Genomic DNA, 12,698 nt, shown 5'->3' with positions numbered 1-12,698 from the left:
GGAGGTTTTCTGACTGTGCTCAGGACAGTGGTAGAAAACATCCCTCAGGGATCCTTCCTTTACTGTTTCTCTGTCTCTTGGCTTTTCATTCTTTACAAAGGCAGTAGAATGTAGAGTACAGGGGTTAATTGCTACAGTTCTGAAGTCAGTTCTGGATTCATCTTCACTGACTCATTGTATGGCTTTAGCCAAGATCCCTATACCCTCTAAGCTTTATTTTCCAAATCTGTGAAATGGGTAATACTATCTATCTCACAAAACTGTTGTGAGGATTAAATGAGATGTAACATATGAAGCATTCATTATATGCCTCACATATGGTAAATACACAATATATGTAAACCGTTAACATTATTTCCAGATGTAGTTACCAGAGGCCAGAACCATATAATGAGACTAATTTGCCAGAACCGTATAATGAGACTAACTTGTCAAGAATGAATTCCCAAAGCAGGTCATGGATGACAGAGGTGAAGCCCTTCTGGAAGTGAGACCGTGCATGCTGAATGCCAACTCATTCGACCACAATTGGAAAAATGCACTAGGTTTCATAACCAGAGACTCCCTAACTGGGAACTATATCTGACTGGCTTGGCACTGTGTTAATAAAGGCTGATGTTTGTATTAGGTTAATGCTTCCATGTCCTGGAGACTACACAACAGCTACCCAGTTGAATCTCTCCCTTGAGACACTTGTACTGCACTGTGTGTGTGGCTTTTGTTGGTGTTATCGCTACCTTATTCTGAAGTCTATACTGCCATTTAACTCCCCACAGGTCATGCCTGACTTTGGATTTGTATTGCTCTGAGGAAAGAATAGTTATTAAAGTATTTTTCTGAGTCACATTTTTATTTGCTCCAGGGCACTTAATTCTATGCATTTTGACAAAGGAATGCAATCATTCCCACAGATACTGTTGTGGTTGCTAAATCACCTGAGTTTTATCAATACACATACATTTTCTGCAAGACTAACAGGACTTTCTCAAAACTCTGAGTTCTATTCCACAGTGGTTTTGATGAACTTTGCTCATAAAAAAGTAATGAGTACAGGGATTTCTTTCTTCTAATATTCACCAAATTTTTTGTTTCTCAATATGAAATGGCTGTGAGGATGAATTTCATCTTGGCTATTAGAGAGCTCCTAGCTCAACTGGGTCATTTAACAGCTATTTATAAGCATGAATGAGAAGATCTTTCAAATGAAAATTTGTAATTCATTTTTAATATTTTTAAAATGAACAGTCCTCCCCCCATTTTGCCCCCTAATACTTGGCATTCAAGACTAAGGAGAAACATTAACGTGTTCTTTCTTAAAATGACAGATAACAGCGTATTTGTGTGTGTGTGTGTGTGTGTGTGTGTGTGTGTGTGGGTGTGTTTTAGCTCAATATGAGGAACCAACCTCAGAAACCATTTGAAATTACTTATTCACTTTAAATGAGAACTGGGAAAATTAGCTAGATAATCCAGGACCATAAGAAAACACCAACAGAAACAACAAAAAGTCAATAAACATCACTGATCATTCACTTTGCACCTCATGTCGAGCGTGTTTCTAAACACTGGAAACATAGTCTTGGACAAAAGCAGACCCAATCCCCTGCCCTTGCCAAATATACATTCTTGTGTAGGAGACCAACAATGAACAAGGTAAATTAGTGAAGTATGTGGGAGTTTGGATAGTGGTAAGTATTTTGGAGAAAACATAATTCAGGAAAGAAAGATACAAAATAATCTACCGGTAATTGAAGTAGATGAAGTATGTTGGGGAAACGGGGGCTGAGGTTGTAGATGAGGTGGCCAGGGAAACTTTATTGAGAAGGTGGGTTTTGCATAAACACTTGAAGAAAATATGGGAGCTAGCCATGTAAATATCTGGGGAAGAGTCTTCCAGGCAGAAAGAAGGGGAGGCGGGGAGCCCCTGAGATGGGAGCAAGCCTGGTGAGTTTATCAACCTAGGAAATGAAGACCTTAATTTATTTGCCTAAAATGACTTGAACAGTGGTTCTTCACCTTTAAGAGATCCTTACAGGATGCGATAATAAATATACAGATATTGCCCTATGGAAATTGAATTTGAGGGAAGAAGAAAACCAGTAGGAAATTGTGGTTGAACTTTAAACAAGAAGTGACAGCAGTCTGGATTACGGAAGTGGCAGCTGGACTCAAGGAAGAGAAAAGAAGAAGATGGATTTAATGGGGTTTAGTGGGGGATTTGATTTAGGGGTGTGGAGGAAGTGTCATAGGAGACACCTAGGTTTCTGGCTGGGAAGGTGGTAGTTGAGGGCCCAACTCTAAGAATGTGTAATTCCAGGATTCCCAGCAAAGCAAACTCTACCAGTTGAGCATATTGGCTGGATGTATCTGCCTTGCTGAACTCTACAAGTTCCGGCATGCAGGCAGGTCAGGCTCTTGGATGCCTATTTCATTGAGATACAGGCCCTGGGCTCTATTTACCTTGTTAAAATTATACAAAAGAAAAAACTACCACTGTCTTTCTCTTTGGTTAGGGATGGTTAAGGAAAACCTCTCATTTACTCATTCCAAAATCTTTTAGATGGGAGATCTGCTGGTCGGTATTACCAGCTATTAAGTTCATGAGAGTTGTCTTTGAGAACCCTTTTCCTATTTATCCCCAAAATATGAGACTCTTGAAGTCATAGCTTCCACTCTCACACCTCCTCTCTCTTCCTGTTCTTATCCCTCACCGGAATTTCAGATCCACCCCTCAACTCTTTGCTATTATCCACACATGGAAGACCTATGCTCCTTTGATATGACTTGTCTAAACATAACACTCTCTCCTTACACCTACTTCTTCACCTGCATGTATCAGCTTGACTGATGACAAAATCTCATGCCATATACTGAATTGCCAAGAGCCTTCTTTAGCACCTCTTCTCTACCTATTTCAAGTGAGGCCCAAGATAAGTAACATGGCTCGTAAATGGTTGAACCAGAAGTGAAGTCAAAACTGTGAGGTCCGGGGCCTATGCTGGTAATCACCACCTTACACTACCCCAAGGGAAGACAGGAAGTGGTGACTACCAACTTGAGCCTTGGATTGCACAAATCTTGGGCCTTACTTGCAATGGGAATAAAAACACTTAGCTCCTAGGATTTCTGTGAGTTTTAAATGAGTTAGTGCATATGAAGCACTTAGTTTGTGTCTGTCACGTAGTAAGCCTTCAAGAAAGAGTTCACATTGTGATTAGACTCTATTGCTCTCTCTAATCTGTTGCCATTACCTCGTAATCAAAACACCCTTCCTTGCCTCTATTACCAGTAGATTATTTGATTGTTAACAAAAGCTTTTAAAAACACAGGCTTGCCAATACCCCTCTCCTACTTAACACTTCCAATTGTATAAATAAGTGACTTAGAATTCATCATGCCTTGGAAACATTTTTTGAGGAGGGGTCAGCAATCCTTTACAGAATGTAAATCCGTGTGCTACAATTAGGCCCATCCTACTTTTAATAGCTTTATTTCTTCTTAAATCCTCCAACTTCAAATAATTTACTCATCCTCACAAGCGTTCACATACCCTCACTCACACATACCTACATTCATACACATACACACTCCCACTTCGCTCTCCTGTTTCTGATCCATTACTCTAGTTCTCTCCTCACAGAAAAAGCTTCCTACTGTATTTGCCCCCAGAAGCCCACATTTTATTGTCACATTTGACCTTCTCCTGTCCCTCCCTTCCAAAAAAACAGTTCCCAAGTTTCGCTCGTTGGAATCAATTCAATTCCTTGTCCTTTCTTCATATATAGCTATTGGCTTTCCTCTCCATGTGGGTCTTGGTGAACCAAATATCCCTAAAATCAGGGTACTCTATCATTCAACTTTCTCTGGGCCTCAGGGCCTAGTGCAGTATTTTGCACATAATAATTTCTCAATTCAACTGTTTGTTGAATTCAATTAGGAAGATTTCAGTTTCTAAGATCTGAATGTAAACATGCAGACAGCATTTAAGCATTGCGTTTACCCAGCCACCTGCTGCTCCCTGGTTCACAGTTTACCTTACAACTGAGTCTGAGAATTGTATTTGCATAGCCATTTGTTTTTCAAATTGCCAACAGGCCCAGATCTGCCCAGTCTTTGCATTGCTACATCTTACATTTAGCTGTCACCAGTGAATCTTTTCAGTGAGATTTGCCCCCTCACAGTATAGACCAGAGATTAAAAACTGGTTCAGCCAGTCTGACTAGGTTAAAAAAAAAAAAAAGCATCCTGTAGGGGTATAGTGAATGTGGAAACGGCTCTTCAAGGGTCACGGGTTTCTGAGGTCCACCTTTGTCCTGGTCAACATGTTTATTAATGATTGGGAAGAAGGCTTACATAACATGTTTTCTTTTTTCTTTTCTTTTCTTTCTTTCTTGTTTTTTGTTTTGTTTTGTTTTGTTTTTTGAGATGTATTCTTGCTCTGCTGCCCAGGCTGGAGTGTAGTGGCGCAATCTTGGCTTACTGCAACCTCCAACTCCTGGGTTCAAGTGATTCTCCTGCCTCAACTTCCTGAGTACCTGAGACTACAGGCACGTGCCACCACGCCTGGCTGATTTTGTGTATTTTTAGTAGAGATGGGGTTTCACCATATTAGCCAGGATGTTCTCAATCTCCTGACCTCATGATCCACCTGCCTCAGCCTCCCAAAGTGCTGGGATTACAGGCTTGAGCCACTGCACCCGGCCCCAGATAACATGTTTTCTATGCATGGAAAACTGTGGACTGGCTTGACATACTGTTAAGAATAATGGTGATACAGTTTTAGGAAAATCAGATGGTTGTCTCTTGAAACTTGGAAAGTCATTCCAACTGGGAATTAACTTTGGGGAAGGGAAATGGCTAGGAACTTTCTAAAATTAGCACCAATTCTCTTATGCTTATATAAATTCTCATTTGGTATTTGTTTCACGTACTCAGAGAAAGCCAATTGGAATAGAATATGTTAAATACCAAGTAGCATTTTATTCTGACAGGTTAACTTGATATCAGCCTCACATACAAAGTTGTAAAATCTCAAAGGCTATACAAGGATGATGGATGCTGTTGATCTTGTGTCAAGGAGGGTCTTTTTAAAATCTAGTAAAAGAAAGGGCAGTATATTACAGTCTCATTTGGGGATTTCTTTGTAGCTATAGTGTTAGAATGGACTACAAAATGATGAAAGTTATTCTACCTAAAGTTAAAGATAGTAACATTATTGCCTGTAGTATTTGCTCATAATAAAACAATGACACTTGGATCATAAAGAAATGTTTACTTTCACAATAACTGCATTAAAGATTATAAACGGTTGGTTTAGTTTTTACTGAAATAGAGTTTAGCATAAAAGGAAAAAGTTAATTTGAAGCTTCAGTATCTTTCTTCCAAAGTCTAGGCTTGAAAAAGCCATAAACCATACTCTTCTTATTCACTTCACCTTTTAGCAAGTTTCCACTTGAGATCTTTGTTTCTGACCCCTAACAAAGTATGCTCCTGGTGAAGGCAATTCTTTCTACCCACTGAGAAAACATGAGGTCTAGACCTTTTGTGATTTTCCATGTTTTTTTTTTTATTAAATTTCCTTTGAGTAGACTGACATTTTCTCTGAGTAAGCAGAGTCTATTTGAATATTATTTTCTCTATAAAGCTTTTCCCCATAATCCCAGGTAGGGTTGACCTTGCCCTTCTGTCTTTAGCCACTGCATTGAAGAAACCCTCACTATAGCTTGAAGCCATGAGAAACCTATCTGGGAAAAGTTATTTTTATTTACAATCTCTCATTGGTTCCTACGTAGGGAGACCCCTTGGTGACTGAGCGGGGCGAATGGATGTGGGAATAGGAGCTGAGAGTGTGCCACATCTTTATGATGAGAAAGAGGAACAGGGGATCATGGAAGAAGAAAAATCTGAAAGGCCGAAGAGGCTGGTAGGAAGAGGTTCAATAAGCAGAGGAGAAAATTGCTGTTGGCAGAAGGTGGGTATGAAACAAGGACCTGGAATAAAGAACAAGTCATTTCATGAGCTTCTATTTATTTCTTTTCATTAACTTTTTGCTGTGTAACATGCAATGTCAACGTTCCTGGCTCCTATGAACTCTGCTATACATCTAGTACTCAGCTCATGCTTGTGGGGGTGGATTCTGAGAAGTGCTTGCACCTGCTTCAAGGTGGGTACTTAGGAACATGTAGGCTATATAGGTAGGGTTGACTGTGTATGTGCCCTTATTTATGTGGGACAGGCCTGTTGCAGGGATTCACTTATGACCCTGCCTTAGTTATTTGAAAGTGCTCACCCACACTGTCAACAATTTATCTACTTGGATGATAAATTATAAGGCCACACAAAAATAGCTTTTATCTGACTGTACTTTGAAGACTGGACACATTTTATCCTTAAATTACCTGCTTATCTATCTATCTCTACCCCTGAGATTGTGGGTTCCCCGAGAGATAGGACACCACTTTCATTAATTCATTCAACACTATGTATTGAGTTCTGTATATGTGTTGTGTGCTGGGATACAATGAAGAATAAGAAAAGATCTCTGCACTTAAAGATCTTATGCTATGGTGGGAGAAGCTGATATGTGACCAAACAAGTATAAACCAGAGAGATGGGCTTACAGTACGGTTTCCCCACCTTGGCACTATTGGTATTTTGGGCCAGATAATTCATCGTTGTGTTAGAGTATCCTTTGCCTCATAGGATGCTTAGCAGCATCCCTGGCCTCTCCCACTAGATGCCAGTAGCACCCCCTTTAGTAGTGATGACTAAAAGTGTCTCCAAACATTGCCAGATTCCACTTCTCCTCACTTTGCCCCCACGTCACCACTGAGAACTACTCATTCTCTCACGTCTAGACCCAAGGCATCATGGGAAGAGCACTTAACCCATACTTGGGTGGAGTTTTATTAATCCTTCATCCTCAACATCTAGTTGATGCTTAATAAATGCTTAATGAATAAATGAAGCACGTAGTAATCACGCTACCCTTCAGGATTGTTGGAATGAAGCTTAGTAAACTACGGGAAAGTTTAAGTGTGAGGCCACAGGCAAAATTTCGGAAATAAATTTCACTCTGTACCATTGGCCTGAATATTGTTCCCCAAAACACTCTAGCTCCAAAAGGACTTGCTCCCCAAATAGTATAGGGCAGATTTTCTAGTATTTATTTTCCTGTTAGTAAACACTGACTGTCAAGCACTTTGGCAAATACCAGGTGCCTGTAAATGCTAAATAGTCATTACAAAGCCACATAAATATTTTAGATTCCATCATCCACAGCAGGGAAAGAAAAGAGTCCAGATTCTAAGGGGGAAAAAAAGCCCTGACATTCAGCTAATGACTTTTACCCACCAATGGGCCCACCTGGTAGCTTGAAACTTAGAATATCTTAGAAATAAATGTTCTTTGCAAAAGCTCATTAAATCTGCCTCAATTTGGTGGAGGCATCCTGTCCCTGAGTTGGCTATTGTACTGATGGAAATGATGACAAGAAAATTCACAACACAACCCACACATTCCTTTCACACATCCTCTGCCCTGAACCAGACTGACATAGAACAATGAGATGGCAGAACTAACTGGCAAGATGGACCTGAACTACACAATGGTGTTTCTAGGACATCCTGAGAAAGAATGAAGGGTTCAGCAAACCAACTGTGTGACTTCGGCAATTGATAACTTGTCTAGGCCTACACTGATAAAACAGAGGGAGGACGTAGAAAGTGATGATGACCTCAAAGCTGCTCACAGCATTCATTCTGATTCCTTTCACTCTAGTTTTACATCCTTAAAGCTTCAAGAAATTGAGGGGTCACAGCATTAATATTTATTTTGGAGGTGTGAGAAAACAGAATACAAAAATCAGCCTCTTAACAATCCTGACATCTTTCCTTAATAGACTTCTTTCTTGAGTATGATGAAACCTCACAACGTTCTGAGGTTGGCACCCATGCAGAATGGACAGGTGCGAGTTACCTGCTCACTTTGAGCTAATTCTCAACTGTCCCCTCACTTGCATTGTCCACTATGATGTTCTGTGATGGAAACATGACCCAACTGATAGCCCTGGGTTTTGGATTACTAAATCTTCTGGTAATTCTCTGAAATTCTCTCCTTTTCCAAAGATAAATATTCTCAGTGACTTCAGAGAGACTCACTCATGTTCTTTAGAAGCTGCAATTAATAAGATATTTTCCCTGATGGATCCGTTGTCCCCCTAATTGGCAAACTATAATTTCTTTGCTGACTCCCTGAGGTTCATTTTATTTGTAGCACTCTTAAAACACACACAAAACCCAGCAGAATAGCTGCTTTTTTGTCTTAATATTACAGCTAATCTAAGGGAGGAAAAATCACGCACACACAAACCTCCTCCCTCCTTTAATTCCATCAGGGCATGCCTTATTCTAAGACTTACTAAAAATGAGAAAGCAGCCTAGGAGGCGTCCAGAGGTCTAAGTTCATAAAGTGAATATGCATAAAGTAGCAGAATATCAAGTTTTCATAATTACACCTTTTTATGCATACAGTTCCTGGAGTGAAATCGGCTTTGACTTCGGCTGATTTAATAGAACCTTTCCAATTTAAATCTATCCTGTCACTTGTACTTAGCTGTTGTTCAATTTTAAATGGCAAAACGAGTTATTATTTCCCACTTTCACAAACCAATAAAGATTCTGTAGTTCTAAACAAGAGTGATGAGACAGCATTTAATTTCTGAACTCTTTCTCTAATTCAAGAGCTTTGGGAAAGGAAAGTATTTCTGTTTTGGAGAGATAAACTTTAAAATGAGAGGGCAAGAGAGGATAGAGAGATTCAGGCTTAGGTGACTATGCCTAGCATAATGGCTTACTCAGAGTCAGCAGGTGTCAGATCCTTGTTGCAAGAACAATGCTTAAGACAGGAGAGAAGACTGAATAATCTCCTAGCAAAAGAAGTAGGTAAGATAGCATACAAAAAGAAGAAGAGGAAGAAGAAGAAGAAGGGGAAGGAGAAGGAGAAGAAAGTGCAGTTAAAGGTGGAATTTTGATGAAAATGGAGGCCTTTGGAACAATTTGGTTTAGTAGGTAGAAAGACTCAATTAGAAAGATTTCGAGTTAACTCACAACTGAAAGTGCCACTTGTTTTGCTGTCCCAGGACACCCAAGGGGAACACTCACACAGATGTATGGTTGCTTCGGACTGAAAGTCAAGTGGATGTGAGGGTTTGAATTTTAGTTAAACAGCCATGTACACACACACATTGGAGCTTGGAGTTCATTCCTTTGATAAGTACTTACTGAATGTCTGCTCTGTGTTGGGCTCTATCCTAGTTAGAGTTGGTTCCACAAGGATAGCAAAACCAGTCCTACCTTCAAGGAGCTCATTTTGGAGGACAGGAAACTGACGTCTAAGCAGAAAACTGAAACGGTGGCACTGTCCTAGGATCATAGATCTAAGCGGGGTCACCTTTGTCCAGCCAGAAAATTTTTTTCTTCCAGAAAAATTTCATTAGTTTTACTTAAGATTAAGCACCTTAGGAATATGTTCATATATCATCAAATTATTATATATCAATCAAATTACTTTATAAAAGCAAGAGTATAAAGTCTTGGTGAATTACCTTTATTTTATTACACGTGGTAGAAAGGAAATTACTCTCTTTTTATAGGCATTTAGAAATTTTCTGAATTTTGAATACAGAATATTACTAATTCCTTCCTTCTCTTTGAGGGTAATTCATAACTGAGTCTTTAAAAGGATGGCTCTTATTCAAGAGTAAATCTTTAGTTGTCTGATTACATATTTATCAAGTAACCTCCCTCAACCAGAAAACAGATAAGCATTAGTAACCAGTGACTGAAAGGATGTTTTGGAAGTTTATAAATTTGAATTTATCTTGAAAAAGCACAATGATTAATACCTATTTTAAAGAGAAAGGTAAGAGTAAGGCCAAAGTCCACCTTTTCAGAGAGGAACAAAGACTGCAGGGACAGCAAGTATACTATTTTAAATTTAATTTTCCTCTTACAAAATGATTAATGAGACCAAAGTGCACAACAGTAAAACTTTTAAGATCCCATGGTTAGGTAGATTTCCCGTATATTTTAGTATGCATGTGGAAGGGAGCATTTGAGAAGAATTAGAGTCCACCGTTTTAAAATAGCAAGCTGAGTCTCTTCTGAATTGAGGCGTGGACTTAATAACATTGATGCTTACTGTGATTTTCAAAACCCTGATGTTAAACTGTAACAGTCATGATGGGTACCTCCAATATTATAGACCCAGACATTGGAGAGTGCATATTCTATATTTTGGGGGGTTCTTTGACATGTTTCTGTGTTTCCTTTAGAATATATATATATATTTATATTTATTATTATTATTATTATACTTTAAGTTGTAGGGTACATGTGCATAACGTGCAGGTTTGTTACATATGTATACTTGTGCCATGTTGGTGTGCTGCACCCATCAACTCATCATTTACATCAGGTATAACTCCCAATGCAATCCCTCCCCCCTCCCCCCTCCCCATGATAGGCCCCTGTGTGTGATGTTCCCCTTCCTGAATCCAAGTGATCTTATTGTTCAGTTCCCACCTATGAGTGAGAACATGCGGTGTTTGGTTTTCTGTTCTTGTGATAGTTTGCTAAGAATGATGGTTTCCAGCTGCATCCATGTCCCTACAAAGGATGCAAACTCATCCTTTTTGATGGCTGCATAGTAAAAAATATGGAACGCTTCACGAATTTGCGTGTCATCCTTGCGCAGGGGCCATGCTAATCTTCTCTGTATCGTTCCAATTTTAGTATATGTGCTGCCGAAGCAAGCACTAGAATATATATTTGCAGGAACCCAACAAATGTGTGTTGAGTAGATGAGCAAACTCAGACCCTATCCTTGATGAAGGCCATTAATTTCATTTTAAATACTGCCTTTAGGGGATGATAGCTGTGTTGGAAATAATCTTTGTCCTTCAGATATTTGATATCTAGTGGGGGGGGATCAGACAAAACCACATCCAACGAAAGTGCAAGGTAGTAATGGATTTGCACAAACAATGATTTTTACACAGAGCTGGGAGGTTTAGAAGAGGGAGAAATCACATATCTTTGGGAGTAAGGACATGGGTAGTGAAGAATTACTTCATGGAACAGATAGCCTGTGAGATGGATCTTTGAAAATGAGTTGAATTTTGATAGGCTGGGAGGGAGAGGGGAGGAAGACCTTCCAGGTGGCAGGTAGCAGCTCAGTAGCTTTGCAGAACAGGAATTTTTACAGCATCTTAGGGAATGGCAAATAGTACAGTTTGGCTAAAATATGGAATACAGGGGATGATAGGAGATGGCTCTGAAGAGTATGTGAAGGCTTAGGAGGGCCTTGAATGCTGATGTGAGGAGAGAGGTTTTATTTCTATAACCCAGAGATATAATGGCATAAATACAGCTCTATTTGAAACAATGGATTGGAAGAATGGAAGACTGAAGGAGGGAGACTACTCCATAGAGAGTCTCCATGAATATGCCCTAATGTCATCAATTCTTTCCTTTCCCTGGCCCCCTCACCTGCCCTGTTCCCATAAGTGTGCCAACTCTTTATGCATGAGGGTTTCACAAAGCCCAGAATCAGCCTTCTACCAGCTGTATCTTCTAATCAGGAACACAAATCCCATGTAGTTTGGTCTAGTTTTTTCAATCTTGAATCAACTATTTACAGAATGAGTGAAACAAACAAACAAACAAACAAAAAGCCAACGAAAGCTGTGGAAGATGGCTTAACTGGGGGTTTGAAAGGAGCCACCAGATTTATTCAGAAGCTCCCCAAGGCCAACAGCAGGCAGGGTTGGATAGACTATTACTGCCTTTGCCACTCCCTGACCATCTGCTGGGTTGCCACATACAGAACTGCAGGCATTGGAGATACCCCAGGATGAAACTTATAAATAATTCCATTATGCTAAAAAAAAAAAAAAAATCACGTGGGATTTCCGTATGTTTGTTTTTTCTTCCATTTTCGGCCAGAGGAACTGTTCATGGTTTTGAACTTCACTTTTTGAGTCTCAGTGAGAAAGGATACTGCCAAAGCTGAGGGCATGCAGAGCCCAGCACTGGGCCTACACTTGGGTGGTTGTGCAGATTCATGCCCATCTTGGGGACTTCTCCCTGATAATTAAGGCCTGACTTCTGTGTACTTAAACACAGCTTGAATTAAATTTGTGATGTTTCCTTAGTATCTTAAGTTTCAAAGCAAATGTTTCAATGTCAGGCTCCTTAGAACAAGTTATTTTTATTTTAGGTTTTTTCTTCTCCGGGAAGAAAATTATCTTTGTAGGTGTTTTGGAGAGATCTCTTCTACAATAACATAAGATTTCAGGACCGGGGGTATAGTCAGAAGTTGGAATTCAAAATTTTCACTCATATGTGTGACCTCATTAGGGATGTATTTAATGTGGAAAAAATTAGAAACTTCTGCCTTCAAAATCAGGAAGATAATCAACTTCTGGGTTTTTCTCTTAAGGAAATAATTTAAAATGTGTGTAAAGTGCAAGGCTAATGGCTTATGAGAGAGAAAAATTCAAAGCCATGTAAAATTCTAAGTCCAACAATAAGAGATTGGTGAAATAATTCATTTTATCTCAATATAATGGAATATTATGCAGTCACTACAAAGGGAAACAGTTAAATAATACTGAATATAAAAGTACTACCAGAGTT

General features: G+C 39.4%; 1 protein-coding gene and 1 non-coding gene across 3 annotated transcripts in view; both read right to left on the bottom strand.

The window, feature by feature from the left end:
* The window catches only part of SYNPR (synaptoporin), a 331,134-nt gene that overhangs the window by 25,699 nt on the left and 292,737 nt on the right, over window positions 1-12,698 (bottom strand).
* On the bottom strand, window positions 10,711-10,817 carry LOC144339558 (U6 spliceosomal RNA). Its single transcript, XR_013414609.1, has one exon. It is a non-coding gene; the product is annotated as a U6 spliceosomal RNA (small nuclear RNA).

The sequence above is a fragment of the Macaca mulatta genome, chromosome 2 (genome assembly GCF_049350105.2).
Source record: "Macaca mulatta isolate MMU2019108-1 chromosome 2, T2T-MMU8v2.0, whole genome shotgun sequence".
NCBI lineage: Eukaryota > Metazoa > Chordata > Mammalia > Primates > Cercopithecidae > Macaca > Macaca mulatta.
The sequence above is the reverse complement of the archived record's forward strand: the minus strand, read 5'-3'. Positions and strand labels throughout refer to the sequence as shown.